General features: G+C 43.2%; 1 protein-coding gene across 4 annotated transcripts in view; it reads left to right on the forward strand.

The window, feature by feature from the left end:
• Positions 1-19,206, forward strand: part of LOC135912540 (uncharacterized) — a 328,642-nt gene that overhangs the window by 25,860 nt on the left and 283,576 nt on the right. For 3 of the 4 annotated variants that reach the window (XR_010567715.1, XM_070533974.1, XM_070533975.1), the window contains exon 4: positions 3,911-4,220. The gene's annotated coding sequence lies outside the window, so the exon portion shown is untranslated. Of the gene's footprint in view, positions 1-3,910; positions 4,221-18,849; positions 19,116-19,206 lie in introns of those variants that run through there. The other variant, XR_010567716.1, reaches the window with a different exon arrangement.

Here is a 19,206-nt window from a genome sequence, read left to right on the forward strand (position 1 = left end):
ACTTGCAGAGAAGCTAGCCTTGGCAGAATTCAACACTCAGGATGTTGTTGCGGCTGACCAATTACCATGCAGAAAGGATAAAGTACCATCTTTACCAATTCGGTTCTCTCACCCGTTAGTACGGGATACTTTACTGGCAGCACGTTGAAAACTGCGTTACTTGCAACAGAAAAAACCGTGCCTCACGATGTACCTAAACGAAAATTTAACTGAGACTAACAAAGAATTATTCCGGAGAGCTTGTTCCAAAGGCAAAGAAAGATTCTATAAGTATGTGTGGGTTAAGAATGGTAAGATTTCTGCTCGAAATGTCGCTGACATTGATAAATGGATTACAAAATGACAGTAAACTTTCACTACCTCCCAGATTTTTGTTCTCTTCGAACAGGCTTTAACGTCACTGATAAGCCGTCCTTTTCAGCCGTCCATGCTAACGTGAGAATTATAATGAAGCGCTGGAATCAGTTTGTTGTCGATACCACTAATATTTGGAGCTTTGTAGATGCTTTCGTACTTACAGCAATTAACACTCAAGATGATATGCTGTTCCAGTTCCACCTACCCAACTTTGAAGAGTATTTATAACGAGAACAGGTAGACGAGGCGGGGAAATAGCGGTCTAATATTTAGTTACACCGATGACCTTTTCGCTTTCGGTTGCTGAAACCCTTGCACTCCACCTGGAAAATTCTAGCATTGCTCTCTGTTTAATCGCTATGTATCGGCCACCGTCAGAACACGTGCAGACATTTCTCGATTAACTGAAAGAAAATTTGGATGTTTTGCCTTCTCATAATAACATGTGCATTATCGAGGATAATGACATAGGCACCCTAAGCTCGGACAAAACATTTTTCAAATTACTTAAACATACTAGCAGAGTATGGCATAGAATATGCCTTCAACGAAGACGCTAGACAAGAAGTGCTCTCAGGACGCCTTGCGTTCTCCTGCCTCGACCACGTCTTAGTTCGTTCAATAGTTTTTTTTTTACCGTTAAATCCATGCAAATACCAAATAAGCTTGCTGATCATTACTATATCGGCTGCCAGGTCTCTTCACCTAGCACTTATGCAGTCAAAAGCAAGTAGGCCCAATATTTAGAAATATTTGATTACGTTAGATCTGTCAGACTTGTCGCCCGATATGACTGGGCCACACCCTGAGCACATAGTTGTTCGACCAATGCGTATAAAAAGTTTTTAGATCCTTTCACCGAGCTGAAGCAAGCATGTAAAAGATGCGCTTTGGTACGCAAGTGAAAAGGACATCTACAATTGGTAAGTAATCGAATATTCAATGCTATTCCAGAGAAAGACGCACTTTGAAAGCGATGTCCAAAGCACCCTGAAGACGAAGCTTTGAGGAGTCTTTACCGCAGTGCACGAAAAAAAGTTACAGCAAGTATGCGCAGTTCCAAAAGAAACTACCTTGGCGGACAATTTTTTTAATCGTAATAAACCAGCAAAGTTGTTCTCCCTAGTGAATTAGCTTAGGGGAACCAAGTCGAGCTGATATTTAGATCTGATATTGAATGTTTCTGGTGCTCCGTCGCAAGCGGTGGCTAATTGTTTCAACGATTCATTTTCTTCAGTGGTGACAAATATGGTAACGCCCCTTAATCTGCAGAGCTTTATCGCAGAACCGATATTGAATATTTCTGGTGCTCCGTCGCAAGCGGGTGCTGATTGTTTCAACGATTCATTTTCTTCAGTGGCGACAGATATGGTGATGCCCCTTAATCTGCAGAGCTTTATCGCAGAACCGATATTGAATGTTTCTGGTGCTCCGTCGCAAGCGGTGGCTAATTGTTTCGGCGATTCATTTTCTTCAGTGGCGACAGATATGGTAACGCCCCTTAATCTGCATAGCTTTATCGCAGAACCGATATTGAATGTTTCTGGTGCTCCATCGCAAGCGGTGGCTAACTGTTTCAGCGATTCATTTTCTTCAGTGGCGACAGATATGGTAACACCCCTTAATCTGCAGAGCTTTATCACAGCTAGTAGTTCGATATGAGATTCGGCTCGTCTGCCCTCGATGGCGGAAGACGCCTTGTTCCGATTGCTGCGTTGGTCACGAAAGAGCCGTGCTGAAGGTTTAGATGGAATATCGGCTGAACATATAATACGTACTATCAGTGCATTAGCGGGGCCGATTCTTTTTTATTTTAACAGTATTCTAGTATGTGTGTTGTACGCGGTGAATTGAAGAGAGTGCGTGTTATTCCGACATTTGAGGGCAGATATGCGTCAAAACCTGAATAACCTGAGTACTACAGCCCTATATCCGCACTTTATTTCCTATCAAAACTGTTGGAAATGCATATTCTTGAAGCGATGCACAGATTTGTTCTTAAGCATAACATACCAGCTTCCCAGTACAGCTTTGTTCAAGGCAGTGGTACACGGAAACTTTTTGAAACTTTATCAGATTTTTACACCAAACTTTTGAACGAAACCAAGTCGCCTTTGGACTCTTTTTGGATATAGAAAAGGCATCTGACTCAGTTAAGCACCGCATTCTATGCAACAAATTTTACCCCTATGTCTTTCGGGAACATTTGCAGTAATATTTTTATACGGTCTCAAATTGTTTGACTGAATGATGTATGCAACACTATTCGGTACCTCACAGCGGGATGGCCGCAAGGTTCAGTGGTCACCGCTTTTGTTCAACTTATACGTGTGCGAGATTGGACAGATGATTGACACAGGCACCGTTATTTGAATATCTGCATGACATGTTGCTTGTTTCAGGACACGTGGAATATGATTGCGCTGTTGCTCTGCTTCAAATTGACGCAGGAAACGTCAAAGACTGGTGTAAAATTAATTAAAGTTAATGCCCTAAAAACCAAATTAGTCTGTTTTAGAAATCCTCTAAAAGTTCTTCATGACACACTACCTGTCTTATTGCTTGGTTCTGATTGTTTCAATGACGACTGCACACCGACTGAATATGTAGACAGTGTTAAATATCTAGGAGTGCACTTTGACAATGATTTATCATGGAACGTTTATGTGGCTTCCATTTGTGCTAAACTTTGACGAGCTGCGTGCTTACTTTACCACGCTCGGAGTTGTACTCCTATTAAAATAAAGAAAATGATCGTGCATGCCTGAGCATACTTACATATAAGATATGGCATCTGCCGTTTTTTTATTTACAGCCGCTTGTGGAAATACAAAGTAAACAGTTTATGCAGAACATTTTAAAAAGTGTAGCCTACAACGCAAACATCGTTATAGATAAGCCATTCAGGTCTCTAAAAATGCCAAACTTCGATTCAGTGTATCTCTCTGCTGTTGTGCAGCGATATTTATAGTACGTATATTATATTCCTAATTGGTTTATTACACTCCCCAGCTCAATACTTGAACAGCGAAGTTTATCTGGCTTAAAAAAATGCCTTAAAAGATGGGATATGAAGAAAACAAAATCATTTGTATGAAGCTGACTTTCATTTATGTGTATGTGAGCATTGCGAATGCTTTTAACATGGTACTTGTATCCATTCCGCGGCTTTCCTTTAGAACACTGGCCAATTCAATGCATATTCTTGTAATAGTGTGACCAGCTTTGTATTAAGGTGACATGTAGCACCTTTATCGCTCAAATTTTTGCGGTTCTAGGCAATTAGTTTTCCATTTGCTCTTGAAAATGAAGAGCTTTAGTTTATATTTTGGAACATGAGTTATGCTTGAGACCCTGTCAATGTGATTTTGCCGTGACTGTCAGGTGCATGCCATACAAGGCCTCCGAAGGCTCCGGCAGACCCGGCAAAAATACATTTATATAAGATCTCGCAATAAAGACTATTATTATTATTATTATTATTATTATTATTATTATTATTATTATTATTGTTGTTATTATTATTATTATTATTATTATTGGTATATTGCAGTCGGCGGCAATTCTTTGCCGCAGCCTGAGGTTTGCCCATGCCAAGGCACCACAAGGAAATGCGGACAAGGCGCATGCGTCGTCCAGCCCGGCTCGAACAGTGATCGTCTGTCTGCATCTAATATCGATAAACGCAAGGCTTGCACAAGGCGGCATCGAGCCTGCACAAACTAGACAACCTCCCGATCGGCTAGTCAGGGCACCAGAGGGCTGCTGTTAGCCTCAGCGCTGCCTTTAAAGGACCGGACTGACCCAACCTTCTGTAATCGGCGGCAATTCTTTGACACAGCCTGACGATTGTCTCTGCCCAGGTGAGCTAAGGGTCTTCATTCCACTGTTCGCTTTGTACTTGCCGCCGACTACCCTAGAAGTTTTCCTATTTTGTGTATTAGTGTTTGGGTATCTTCTTGTTGCTGTGCTTTGCCAGTGTCATCCTGTGCAAATTGCTCTAATCATATTCCTGATTACGGCCACTTCACGTGTTGCAAAGAACGTAGAAAAAACCATTTCATTTGAGCTCATCGCTGTCTGGAATTTCAGAATCAACATTTATCTCGACGGGTTCGACTAAACGTGACATATGGAGGTGTTGCCATTGTTGACAACAACAAAAAACTGGCCCGCCGCTCCAGACTCATTTGCTGCAGATGAAACTGAAGCTCTGCAAAGCTAGATAGGAGCTATAAAAAAATGGATGATCTCTCTTCGCTTAGATTTGATCTCTATTCCCTTCTACCGCTTCCTGCTAAAATCGATCAACTTTTGAGGTTGACGTCAACTATCGACAAGCTCCAGTCTTCCGCGAGCGAGATACAGAATTCTATTACATTTAGGTCATCTACATATCACGAATTTCTCGTTAGGCTAGAAAAAGTGAAAGAAAAAGTCAAACAAGCCAACTCGGAGGCTTCGTCTGTCACGCTCAAAGTGCAGGAGCAGGAGACTGAGATCGAAGCTTTGAAAGCTGAAATGAACAAACAGGAGCAGTACAGTCACCGTCGAAGTCTAGAAATGTACGGCTTTCCTCCTACACGTGATGAGAACTTGCGCGCTGTTGGGGCGAATCTTGCCAGAGAACTGAACATCACCGACTTCGATATCGCAAACATCCTTGCCATCGACCGATTACCCAGCAAAAAAGGCAAAAGCCCAGTCATTCTGATTAAGTTTGCCTCTCTGTCCAAGAAGGAAACGCGGATGGCTGGCCGTTCTTTTTTTCAATGATGCCCTAACAGCAGAAAATAGGGAACTGTTCTGGCTGGCCAGGAAAAATGGAAAGGAAAAGAATTATAAGTATGTTTGGATCAAAGACAGAAACGTGTTGCCAAAGAAGGAACAGGGTGCTTCTTTGATCCGTGTGGAACCATGTCAATGATCTTGTGTGCTCCAAATAACCGTTCATAGCGCCGTATCGTTCACTGCCGAGATCAGTTTTAAAAGCTACCCCGTAGCCTTCTGCGAAAGTTTGGTTCACATTCAAGCATTCCATAGTCAATTTTTCCTTTCCATCGTAGTTACCATAGGTCTTGTTAATATCCGCAGTTTACGAAATCTTTGGAACACGTTTTGCTCTCACGTTGACAGCATTTTGCACGAGGTACGGGCTTTAATCCTACCGAAATAAATATATCCTCATTTGAGACTGACCTGTTCACTCTTCCAGGATTCGTTTCCATTTGGTTCAGTGGAGGCAGTCAAAGAGGCGGGGGGACTGCAGTGTTTGTACAAGATATTGGAGCATACAGCTGGTGGCGACAAATTTTTCTAGCCCTCAATCTTTGGCACTGAAGATTTTAAACCAGCTTAGTCATATTTAACTGTTAAGAATATATAGAACACCATTAAGTACCTTGACGTGGTTTCTTTATGAACTGGAGGCCTTTTTTACGGAGGACGACGTTGGATCCTAACGTACGTTTAGTTGCCGATTCTAATATAGATATTCTTAATCCGACAGTACTCTGGGCATGTGAATATTTGGATATCGTTGCAAATTATGACCTTGAAATTATTGACATTCTAACTACGGAAGAATTACTTCTTCATTATCGAGAGAGAGAGAAAGAGAAAAACTTTATTGATTCTATCGAGGGGTTTCGCGGTGAGCCGTCTTGCGCTTGCTGCCTGGCTCTTCAGCACGGGTGTGCCCCTATTCCAGGGCTCCACTGAGCCTGGCCACTTCGCACGCGTGCTGCACCATTGCCCTTTGGGTGGTGAGCTCGCTGCTGGTGAGCAGGCCCTCCCATTGCTCCGCACTCGGGTTGTTATGTTTATGGAATGTGTAGTTATGCTTACATTCCCATGTTATGTGGTAAAGAGTTGGTATTTCTTCGCACCATGGGCAGGAGTTTCTGTATTGTGTCGGGTACATTTTACTTAGTATGTGTAGTAAAATCTTGCATTGGATCACTTCGACACCCGCGCGGAGGTTGCTTCAGTCCACGGTGCAGTGTTGCAGCTAAAAGGGGCTGACCATTACTTCATAGCTTGTCAATGCTGCTTCCTTTCCCCGTCATTGCCAGGTTCTAGACCCGACACTTGCCATTCTGTTATTGAAGCTGGTACCTTGGATAAACAGCTCGCCTTGTTCGACTGGTCGGGTCTGCTATAAATCACCGATAGGGGAGAACATTCGATTCTTGCGTTCAATGCACATATTTACAAATCCAGTAAAACGAAAGTTTACGTTCGCCAACGCCATTCGAGTCAACCTTCGATGAACAGTGTGATATCGTGTGCCAGCAAAGAAAAATATATACAATGGCAGCGCTGCAGACGAACGCCCACTGACAGCGTTCGGCGTTTACAGTTCAAAATTTCTCTAATTAAAGTAAATGCCCTTACTCGTGCGATCCAATATTCGTGCAACAGAAGCCGCTATTATCAATCGCGCAATAATGCCCAATAAAACGTGGTATCTGATAAACGAAATGAGAGGTTTATGTTTAAATGTGACTAATAATATTCAGAATAATTTTCCATTCAGATTTATCAATAGTCGTTAACAACTTTAACCACATGTTCAACCAGTTTTCTGCAGTGTCTAAGCCATCGTGCTGCTCTGCAAGCACTGCTACTCTAGTAATCAAATCCCCGCTTTCCTTCCCACTGTCACGGAACAAGAGCTTTGCCCTTTACTAGGCAGCTTGCATCGGCCGGCATCGATCACCCGGAATCGATATAACTCGCATGATTGATCTCTTCAGGAACTATGGAGTTCTGAAGAACATCTTGTTACAAATCCTAAATGGGATAATTACAAGCGAAAGCATTCTAACGCGATTGAAAACTAAAGTAGCTCGGCCGTTTCTTAAAGGTGGCGACGCTCAATGTGTGCATAATTATCGCCCCCTTTTCATTTTGCCTAATTTATCAAAAGTTCTAGAAAAACATATATTATTACCAATAAACAACTTCATTTTTAAAAAGGGGGGGTTTCCTTATGTCAATGCAGTTTTTATTGAAATAAGGGGCACTCGTGCAATATTTAAAGAAATCAGTGACCATTTATTTTTCTTCACTTGAAAGAAATCTTGTATCGTGTGTGCTGTTTTAGATGATGCGAAAGCGTTTCCCACGGTGTACCATGCTATATTGCAAGATAAACTCTACACTCTAGGCTTTCGTGGATCTTTCTGTTCTTTTTTTTTTTGGGGGGGGGGGTTGCGCACTTTCTTTACAGATTGTTCCCAGGCTGTTTCTGTTTCAAATATTTGCAGCTCTCGCGTTTATCTGAAGGCCGGTGGGCCACAAGGTTCCTCATTGTCTCCCTTACTTTTTAATGTATACCTTAAGAACGTGTACAATGCGCTATCCACTCGTAAGTTATTTCAACATGCAGATGATGATGCACTTGTAGCCACACACGTGAATCTCTTTAAATGCATACTCAATGCTTCAAAATCACATTATAAAGTTAATGGATTGGTTTGATATAGATGTGAGTGACAATAATCATTCTAAATTACAGTTGGTTTGCTTCCACAACCCACTCAAGAGTGTCTCACTTTCTTACTTTACTAGCACACGTCTCATTGTGTCAATTGTTCTTGTCCTCTAGTACATGTTTAGAGCGATAGTTCTACTACTCCAGGCACAAATCCAGAAAACGCCTGATTCCGTAAATCTGACCTTCAAGCTCCCCAAGGTTGAACTGGTATTTAGCCTGCCACTACCGGCGGCTGTTGCATGCGCCGCGTGGGTGTCCAAATCTCGAAAGCGATCTGTAATGTGTACAAAGTGCGCCGAGTGCTGGTAGCTTCGTATGCGCTGTGCTTTCGACGCATTCATTCGCGTTGAAGCAAGACTCAGTATGTAGATCAATTCGCTCCCTGCTAATGCCGCACCGAGCATCGTATCTGCGTTGCCTTCTGGTGCAATTGTATATGCAGTACTTGCTGACGGTGCCGAACAGCGTACATGTCCTTTACCGAAGCAAGCGATACCGTACTATCGCTCGACAAACTTGGTTTAACCACGTTCAACAACAGCAACTTCTTTTTCTGATTCAGTAAAGCATTTGGGCATAGGGTTCGATTCTCGTCTTCTTTCTTCGATTCACTTACCTTACGTACGCGCCAAACTCCGTAAAATTGTGTGTTTATTGTATCACTTCAAAGTGTTTTTCACTTCTCTCTCAGAAAACTTCTGGTTCACTTGTTAGCCTACAGTGTGCTTAGGTGTGGAACTACAACAATTGTTCATTGTTCTGGTATTTGGAACCAACGTGTAAATATGTTATTAAAATGTATTTTAAAAAGTGTTACTTGTGACCAATGCAGCCCACTAGATATGAACCTTTTTAGATGCTAAAAGTGCCGAATTTACGACCACTTTTTGTTCAAATAATGTTGCTCGAATATTTCTGGACCGATACATTTAAAGTCCCCACTGTGTTTTGCCGTCCTTCCCATGATACATCACGTTTTTAGTTACTTGCACAGGTACCAGATTTCGTAGATACACTCGAGTCTACTATGCTCCCGACATATTCGATGCTTTTCCCTACGAAATTACTTTTTATGCAAACGATATGCGGCATTCGCAAAAAACCTAAAGGAATTATACAGGGAATGATTACGGGCGTCAGGTTTCCCTACATTTTCGCGTCTTCTGTTTCTACCTCTTTATTCGCGCCTTGTATTTTATCGTCCACAAATGTTTAAGTGTCACTCTTGCTCTCTTTTTTTTTTCTAAAGTAGACAGTCTTGTTGCTGACTGTCGGATTCGGCGTGGCAAGCCATTATGATGGCTAGGCGAGCCTGGTTTCCGTAACTGTGCTTGCAAGGTTGGCTAATAAAGTTATTATTATTATTATTATTATTATTATTATTATTATTATTATTATTATTATTATTATTATTATTATTATTATTATTATTATTAGGGTAGTAAAGAAATTGTTGACAATAGGAAATATATTACAGCTTATGTCCCCCAGGCATCCGTGTTATCACCTCTGTTATTCTATACATTTATGAACGGCTTTCTCATGATAATCAGAAAAGCTACGGTGTACCAATATGCAGATTATGCGCTCCTACTAACACGTCACATACGTTATGAGGATGCTATTAACACTCTAAAGAATGCAGTTCATAAAGTCGATCACACAATGGTTGGAAAAAAACTGCGTATTTATCAATTTAAAACAAAGCAAAGTCATGTACTGTCAAATTACATTGAAAAGCTCAAAAAATAAACTTGCCTATATTTTTTTACACAATCAACATCGTATTTCGCGCAATGTATTGCTATAGTATATCTGAAGACATTCAAGTACCTGGGTATACCGTTCCACAGCGGCATGTCCCGGCAATCGCACATGGCACTTTTATGTTGCAAACTAACGAGTGTTGCATATCTACTTTTCAAGATAAAGGGATTAGCACCTCTACGAGTGAAGAAAAGGATAGTTTACGCACTAGCGTAGAGTGTGCTGAGGTATGTGATAACGATCTTCGACTTTTGTCAAAGCGCTTTAAAAAATGTGGTTGATGAATTACAAAAAAATATATTTAAAATGTTGCTTATGGTACTGCACTACATTCCTAGAATATTTCTCATAAATTGTGATTTTTCCCTTTCGACGATTTGTTTACTGTGATGATTATTATTCGGTATAATTGTAGATGCATACGTTGGTCCTAGATTGTCGAACGACAAAAATCGTATTCGATTGTTGAGCGGCAAAAAGCATATTAAAGTACCCTGTTCTGCTACGAAGTATATAGAAGCGAGAAGTGAATGGATCCCAAAAATATTTAATGATTTATCTGGTGAATTCTTTTCTGCAACTTCAAAAAAGAACTGTTGAAAAAATTAATCACGGATTGGGGAAATATTGTTCGCATTCGTTATTTATATTCCTTGTTTGCTCTGTCTTTGTCTGATAACGGGTCATACTACCAACTATTCGTCTGAAAGCTGGTAAAAAAATGTGTTATAAGGTAAACTTGTAACCACATTGCTTTACCGATTCTGCCGCACAAGTTACACAAGTCTTCATAGACTTAGACAGGCCCGTCTCTTTGATTGGTTTTGGATGTCTGTAAATAAATAAATTATTATTATTATTATTATTATTATTAATATTATTATTATTATTATTATTATTATTATTATTATTATTATTATTATTATTATTATTATTATTATTATTATTATTATTATTATTATTATTATTATTATCTTCATGATTTCGATATTCCTCATGACTCACCTTATTCTTCTTTCCCGAGCTTCGCGTTGTATATTAATGCTTTCACATATTGTTCAATTGCCTTTATATACCATTCTTTTATTTCCGTTTGGTTGTATGTGCACTCTTTATTTCCCAACAGTGTGTTGATTTTCTCCTCTTTTGCCTAGTGCTCAGTTTTAATGAGTTTCTCTTTTTTTTAATCAGCCTATCACGCTCATGACACACGAGGTGGTAAGGGGAACCGACATGAAACGCGCGTTAGAACAGCGTACATTTTCCGACGCCTTGTAGATTGTTGCGGTTTGCCACACTAGTGCTGTGCCTAATTGTGTGCAAACGAAATGAGTGCTCTGTACTACCTCAACTTTCCTGCTATGCCACTCAAGCCAAATCCTATGGCTTCGGCACGCCCACATTTCTGCGGGATGAATTTTCAAGAATAGAGAGCTAATGTATTCGATGGAAGGCAGGTAATTCGGCTTGAGCTGGCACGCCCTAGCTTTCTACACTGCGCTGGGGGAGGGGTGACCGGGGATGCAAAGGAGCGATGAGATATGAAGAGCACGTATAAGAAGGTCGCGCAACAGTTCAGCATTGCTGATGATCATCAACGTGTTAAAAAAATGACATTCAGAAATGTCATCGAAGAAGCTACATAGTTCCGTAACTTCGTCTACGTCGTTAGTTCGAATTAAATGTCCCGAAAACGCGCAAGGAGGAGGCTGCGCGAGCAGCCCAGTGCCAAGAAAAATCCTTGCAGTGTGTAAACAGCTGTGATAAGCGGCTCCAGTAGGGCGAGCACCTGGCACGGTGCGTTTAGTGGTGAAAGTCTGAAGACAACATGAGAATCACGTCCATTGAGTCTAGCAGAGACTTACTTCAGGATTTCTTCAACGCTAACGTTCGCTCTGTTTCCATATCCTTGCTTGCCAATAGTTTCACAAGCTTTATTGACCCTACACGTATAGAGCAGAAGCTTCTTCACGGGTACAATTTTTTCTCGGCATTTTTCGAAGAATACGAACTTCCCCTTGCATCTTCGGCCAATCCTTCGGCGTCGCTTCGTGAGAGTCGCGGCAGTTGGGACGTTTGAACGAACACGCTTTACAGTCAGCAGTGTCACGTTTTCTACCGCAGCGCTGCCAGGTCACTTCATTTCTCCATTCAGCACTCACGCGATCTGTCTTGAGGCATGTCGAGCACTGCAGAGATCTCGGTGCGAATGGTCGGACGCGGCGTATCACGTTCCCTACTTCGGCAGGTGCTGGTAAAGTTACAGAAGCCAATAGTAGCTTAAAGCAGAGGGAGTTCCCCAAGCAGTGAATTTGAAGAAATGCGCGCCACTCAACTGAAAAGATTTTTGACGCACGCATACTTGATTTTAAAGTCCAACTATGAAATCACGCCAATCCTTGACTGCTTCCCGGAATTATTAAAGGAACGGACGGGGATGGCGCCTAATGTCGGAACGGTCTTTAACTTCTCCAGTATATATGGTTGAATTTTTCATATCCAAAGTCACGGTGTTCTTTCGAACGTTCATCCAGGTTTCGTTGATTTTCTCGCAGGCCAGACATTTCAACTATTCTGTTAGAAATCACCCGCTAAAAAAATTTAATTAAATTATGGGGTTTTACGTGCCAAAACCACTTTCTGATTATGAGGCACGCCGTAGTGGAGGACTCCGGAAACTTCGACCACCTGGGGTTCTTTAACGTGTACCTAAATCTAAGTACATGGGTGTTTTTCGCATTTCGCCCCCATCGAAATGCGGCCGCTGTGGCCGGGATTCGATCCCACGACCTCTTGCTCAGCAGCCTAACACCATCGCCACTGAGCAACCACGGCGGATCCAAATCGGCTGCTAAGGCAGTTAGGGTTGTGTGGTGCCGCGAGCAGCACATAAAGAAATATTAAAGGATTGCTGCTCGCTCTCATTAGAAGTTAGCACACTCGACATTCGGGGCAATTTTTTCTTCGCACGGCGGCCCATGACAAGGGTGTGCTCGTTGTCTGCTTCCACGGCTCCCGTCGTGCAGTGCTCCCAAGAATCAAGCCCATCCGTCATTAAAAGTACACGTAATTCAAAAACAAGCGAGGAAGTAGATGATTGGCCTTCTTCAGGTGTTCGCAGGAGCGTCTGCTTGCATATCCTTGTTTAAAGCGCTTCGAAAAAATGGCAAAAACCTCTTTAAATTGTAGAAGCGCGAGGATCCTAGAGCTCTGTCACTGAGCTGCTTCGACTCAAAGGAGTCTAAAGCTGCCAAGCGCGTCTTACGGAGGAATCGCAGTGAGAGGGCAGCTCCTGAAAGGAGGTCGCCAGAAATCAATACAGGCGTCATTGAAAAGTAAAAAAATGGCTGTGGCTTAGGTAAGGTTAAGCCCAGGATGCGAAGCATACTAGCCTTTATTTTAGTTGTTGAACCACTGTTTAGCCTGGTGAACTGCTGTTGCTTGGCTATATTTGGTTCGGCTAGACGAAGAAACAACTCATGCATTACTGCTTCGCCTTCAAGAGTGGAACGCGACAGCGTTCCCGTCGACCCGCCAAGGGGTGTAAGACAATGGGCTACAGGGCAGCGACTACGCGCCCCGCATTGGACGCGGTGAGCGTCGAGCAAAGCAGCGTTCGGCGCGGCAACGAAATGTGCGCCTGAGCAAGAGACGCACGCCTTAGAAACAGCTCGTTTCTAAGGCAACACCGCATTCACTAGAGGCGCTTTTGTACCGCTTTGAAGCATCGTACTCGTGGCTCAGCACTCCGCGTTCGGCATTCGAGGAGGACGGACGCGTGATGGCTCGCTCCATGCGAGGTTCTTTGGCGGCCGCCGTTGGCCGCGGTGACAGGTTTTCTTCGGCACCCTCGGATTATAGGATGTTGCTGCCTACATTGCCTTCAGGCGAGAGCATGCAGCAGTGCGTTTTTTTGCACGGGGACCTGGCAAGAAGACCATATCGGCTGGAAGATTTTCGCGAGCCATTGGAGGAAGCTGGTATCATCAAGAACATCACGGGTATTGGAGCCTACCAGATGAATCACGTCTGGCTAGTCAAGTTGCGCAGCAAGGTGGACAAGGATGTTCTCGTGAAAAAGGGTGGACTTCAAGTCAAGGGCGGCTTCTGCGCTGTCATTGACCCCGTCCAACAAGACGTCACCGTGAAAGTGCACTGGGTCGACTTTGCTGTCCAAAGTGAGAGCTTTCGGCAAGCGTTGAGTAGCTTTGGTGACGTGCTAGACGTGTCGAATGACAACTGGTCCGTCACCGGTTTTGAACATGCGACGTCCACGACGAGAGTCGTGCGAATGAGACTTAAGGAAGGTGTTGAGCTTGATGACCTGCCTCATCTGTTCAAGTTAGGAAGTGGCACTGTACTTCTTGTGGCGCCGGGCCGGTCCCCGCTATGTTTGAGGTGCCGCAGGCAAGGACACATTCGACGGGACTGCCAGACGCCACGTTGTGGTGTGTGCCGGGCGTTCGGACACGAAGCCAATGATTGTGCAAGGAGCTACGCTAGAGTAACCAAAACGGTTCTCCCTACAGAACAAGACCAAGAGAATATAATGGACGCGGAGGAGGCCGAAGAGTCTGCCCCGAACAGCAACACCAAGGAACGCGAAGACAAGGCCCGGGAGACGGACGCCGAGAAAGCTGAAGGGACGACACCTGAGAGCCGCGATTTGAGGAAGGCAACTGAGGAACGTGCCGAAATAGGCGACACGCAAGAGCCACTGCCCTTAAGTCAAGCAAGTGAAGAGGAAGACATGAGCGACAGCACCGAGATCACTACGGCCGAAGACCAAGCAGACGCTACGGGGGCGACCGCGGCACGCGGGAAGCGTCCCAGAACAGGCATCCCGAAGTTGACGGAGGACAGCACCGAACGCAAGGTTAAACGCCTGGAGCGTCAGTGGCATCGCGTTGCTGGCGCCAAGGGTAAAAAATATGTCCCCGAAGTCCGGTCGGCGTCTTCGTCGCCGGTTCGGGGTCAGGGACGCGAGAAGTAATACCCCGGTATTCCCACTGCAGGGTAGAACCACGGTATGCGTTGTACTGGTGGTTCGCGCTTACAATCACCATGATTAGTATACCTGCACCATTACGCATCGGTACGCTCAATGTACGGGGTCTAGGGGCCAGTCGCAAGCAATATCAGGTCAAACGCATAATGCAAGAAAGAGACCTAGATTTGCTTGCGGTCCAGGAGACTAAGGTTAGCACAGAGGAAGCGACCGAACGCTTGGTAGCAAAATTTTCTTTTAGGTACAATGTATGCGTGAGCCATGCGGTGGGAACATCAGCCGGGTGTGTATTGTTTGTTAAAAATTCAATTGGCATTGTCGTTGAAACGGTTACAAGTTGCTTGCAAGGACGTTTTGTTTTGTGCGATCTTTCTTACGGGGAAGCGAAATTTAGATTTATTTGTGTCTATGCACCTACAAAGCCGCATGAGAGATGTCTGTTCTTTCGCGAATTGAGTATGTATTTTAATTGTGAGAGGTGCTTAATCGTGTTGGGTGACTACAATTGTGTCCTTAATCAGGAAGACCGTTCAACCACTGCTCGTGTAAATGATGAAAGTGCTGTGTATCTTAAAGAATGCGTGAGCAAATTCTCTTTAAATGATGTGGCACAGTTTGCAAGAGGTGGAAGTCGCCAGCACTTCACACGCTTTCAAGGTACCAGCCATGCACGACTAGATCGAGTGTATGTGTGTTCGGAGATTGCACCTTTTTGTCAGAACTACGAGGTTGATACCGTTTCTTTCAGTGACCATTGTTTAGTGACCTTCGAGATCGGCCAAAAGCAAAAAAGGAAACTTGAATGGGAAAGGTGGAAATTGAACGCCAAGCTTATCAAGGATGACGTGTTCATAGATAAAACAAAAAAAGAAATAGAGCAGTTTTTTAATGACACACTACGCAGTGCCGCAGAGAAATGGGAGTTATTTAAACAAAGGGTAAAATTGAACGCTATAGAAAGAGGTGGGCATATAAAATATCAAGCTCAAAAACAGGAACAAGGTCTGCGGCAGGAGCTAGAGGACTTAGTGCGAATCGAAACAGCTAATCCGGGTTTGCTGACGCAAGAACTGCAAGACATTAAAAGAAAACTAGAAAGCTTAGAGGAGGATAAATACAGAGGTGCAGTTATACGTGCACGTGCTGAAAAATATCTCGCGGGGGAAGTACCAACAAAGCGAGCTTTATCAGATGAAAAGGCGTACGCTCGAGGAAATGAAATATTGGAAATAGAATATAATGATAATATATCCAAAGAACAGAAAGTTATCATGACGGCATTTGAAAGTTACTATAGAGAATTGTTCGCTTGTCGTGAGCCAAAGGTGCCGGGCTACGAGGATGACTTCTTGGCAGAAATGCCGAAGCTAGGCAAAGAGGAAACGAATTTATTAGAAATGAATATTAGTATCGAAGAGATTGAGAGGGCTATTGAGGAACTAGGCTCGGGCAAATCTCCCGGTCCGGATGGGATTAGCGCGACATTTTACAAGGCGTTCAAGACGGATATGGCAATAGCATTGCATGAAGTATTTTCAGAGGCACTCGAGCGGGGGTCTTTACCTCCATCGTTCAATCGTGCGCACACGGTACTAATCCCAAAAGGCAAAGATAGAAATACGTTACTTAAAATAACAGGATACAGGCCAATCACGTTGACAAATGTAGACTACAAGGTTTTCATGAAAGTTCTTGCAGCAAGGCTGCAGGGAGTTATACGGAAGTTAGTTGGACCGCATCAGACATGCGGCATCAGGGGCAGGAAAATATTTACAAATATTCATACAGCCAGAAGCATTTTAGAATATTGCGATAGCGCTCTCCTCAAGGTAGCGATGCTGCAAATAGATCTAGCTAAGGCTTTTGACATGGTACCACATAGTGTTCTCTTTTTATTAATTAATTATGTAGGACTTGGTTCCGTCATATGTAAAGGCATCAAAATGGCATATCAAAGTTCATGTACCAATTTAATTGTTAATGGTGAACTCTCACAACGCATACAAGTACTCTCTTCTGTTCGACAGGGTTGTCCGTTAAGTCCTTTACTTTTTGCTTTATTTTTGGAGCCGCTCTGTAGAAAAATAGTTAATAGTACAGAAATCAGGGGTTTTAAGATACAGTCCTGTGAAGTACGTCTTCTTGCTTATGCGGATGACGTTGCCCTATTTGCTGTAGATAGGGAGAGTGTTAGCGCATTATTAAGAATTACTGAAAGGTTTTGCGAGAAAAGCGGTAGTGAAATCAATAAGCAAAAGTGCATTGGTCTCTGGCATGGCCACTGGAGTGCCACGCCCGGTGTTTTTGAAAATATCCGGTGGCTCACGACACCTAGCTCTTACCTGGGGGTGCCTTTGGATGGGTATCGTGAAAGCGAGTCACTCTGGCTCGAAAAAACGGATGAAATGCGTGCGATGGCCGATGCATGGGGTGGCCGCGAATTGTCGATTTTTGCACGTGCCACTATTTGTAATGTTTTTCTCGCTGCGAAAATTATGTATCTTCTGCAGGCACTGTATTGTACACGTAAGCACATTCAAAAATTTCACCGAATCTTTGCCACGTTTATCTGGTGTTCTACGTGGGAGCGAACATCAAGGACAAATTTGTTTCGTCGAGTAAAGAAAGGTGGTCTGTCGGTGTGCCACTTGTTTCTTCAGCAAGTTGTATCACGTTTCATATTGATAAGGGACGAAAGAGACCCGTTTTTGTGCAGTTTTTTTCAAACTATGTTAGCAGTTTCTATGCCTAATTTTTTTGTTTCTTCAGCCATTGGCCCTCATTACACAATTTCAAGGTTCTTGCGTGAAGTTGTAACGTCCTATCGTTTCCTTAGGGCGCGATTCTCTCTTGAGTACCTCTCTAATGTAAAAAGAAAGCGTCTTATGAAGGATCTCACTGAAAGTGTGTTCCCTGTTCCAATGTATCGGCTAATGTTTCAAGAAGGGCCTGGGCAAGACGTACTTAAAAGGGTTAAAAATATGTGGATACCGGCAAACGTTAAAACATTCTTCTTCAAGCTTCACACGGGAACCTTGCCTGTTAAAACGTGGTTGGAGGAAAGAGGAATTTATGTGCCATGGGGAAGCAGATGCTTTCTGTGCAACAAAGCTGAAACGATCGAACATGTTTTCATTGATTGTAATAATGCCATATTCTTTTGGGATATATTACAGAGAACGTTAAAGATAGACCTACCCCTCAATCCACATGGCATTCGTTTTTTACCACCTGAACACGATTTTGATCAGATGGATGTCATCTTTTTACTGGGAATGCACGCAGTCTGGCGTAGTCTGTTGGCATATAGACATTGTGATGTTAAAGGCCGATCTGTGTATGAATATTTTGTGGAAATGGTTGTGAAGGTACGTGACGTGTACAAGACGAAGGACTGTGATGAAGCTGTGCTGTCAATGCTTGACACTTTGACACATATAAAACGAGTGTGATCTAGGATCACAATCTCTTTTGAAGCTTGTAGCAAAGCTGGAAATAAAGAAAAAAAAAGTACTCGTGGCTCAGTGGTAGCGTCTCCGTCCCACACTCCGGAGACCCTGGTTCGATTCCCACCCAGCCCGTCTTGCAAGAGTTGAGCCAAAGCCACTTCTCCTCTGTCGTGACGTCACGGTGTCACGTGGTTTCAAGGCGACACCGCCGCGCCTGAGGAGCTGGGTTGAGCTCTCGTAATATGCTTCGCATAAAAGAAATGCAAAGTAATCTGGCCTTTCATTTGAGGGGAGAATATAGATTAGTTTCTGTTTAGAACATTACAAATAAATGGGTTAGTATATGAAAGTGCGGTCTGGTCAAGTAGTGCCAACGCCTAAGCTCCAACGCTCAGTCGCAGCTATTGGCGGCAGCTGGCTTTGTTGTCGTCTTCGTTAGCGAACTTGTGGACATGCGTCATTTGCGACAAGACTGAACTGGATGTAGACATAAAATAACAGGTTCGAATCACGTGCTTTCAGTATTATTATTATTATTATTATGCTTGTGTTGTTTTGTATATTGTGTGGCAATAAATATTATTATTATTATTATTATTATTATTATTATTATTATTATTATTATTATTATTATTATTATTATTATTATTATTCACTGGTGTAACAATATGAACTAGCAGTGATATAGCCTCTACAGAAAGTATTTTTTGTCAGCCTTTCTTTCTTCGCTGCTTTTGCAATGCACTGCTCCATTCTTTCGCGGACAGGAGGCCCTCATATAACTTCGTGCCCTGGGTCCTCATCCTGCATGTACCAGTACGAATATACGCCCCTGAGTTACCTGAATAAACCACCCGGCGCGGTATCCCCGTGGCTAAGGCATGGCGCTGCTGAGCTTCAGGTCGCGGGCTCGGTTCCGCCGCAGTCACATTCCGATCGGGATGAAACACAAGAACTCTCCTGCGCCGGCAATTGGATGGACGCTATGAAAAAACCTAAGGGGTCAAAAGCAATCCTGAACCCCTCCGCCCTATGGCAAGCCCCATAATCAGATTTATGTACTTGTCTCGTACATAAAACGCCATCATTTGATTAAACCTCATTAAACTCGAAACTGTCGGCAC

The sequence above is a fragment of the Dermacentor albipictus genome, chromosome 2, assembly GCF_038994185.2.
Source record: "Dermacentor albipictus isolate Rhodes 1998 colony chromosome 2, USDA_Dalb.pri_finalv2, whole genome shotgun sequence".
In the NCBI taxonomy this organism is placed as follows: Eukaryota; Metazoa; Arthropoda; class Arachnida; order Ixodida; family Ixodidae; genus Dermacentor; species Dermacentor albipictus.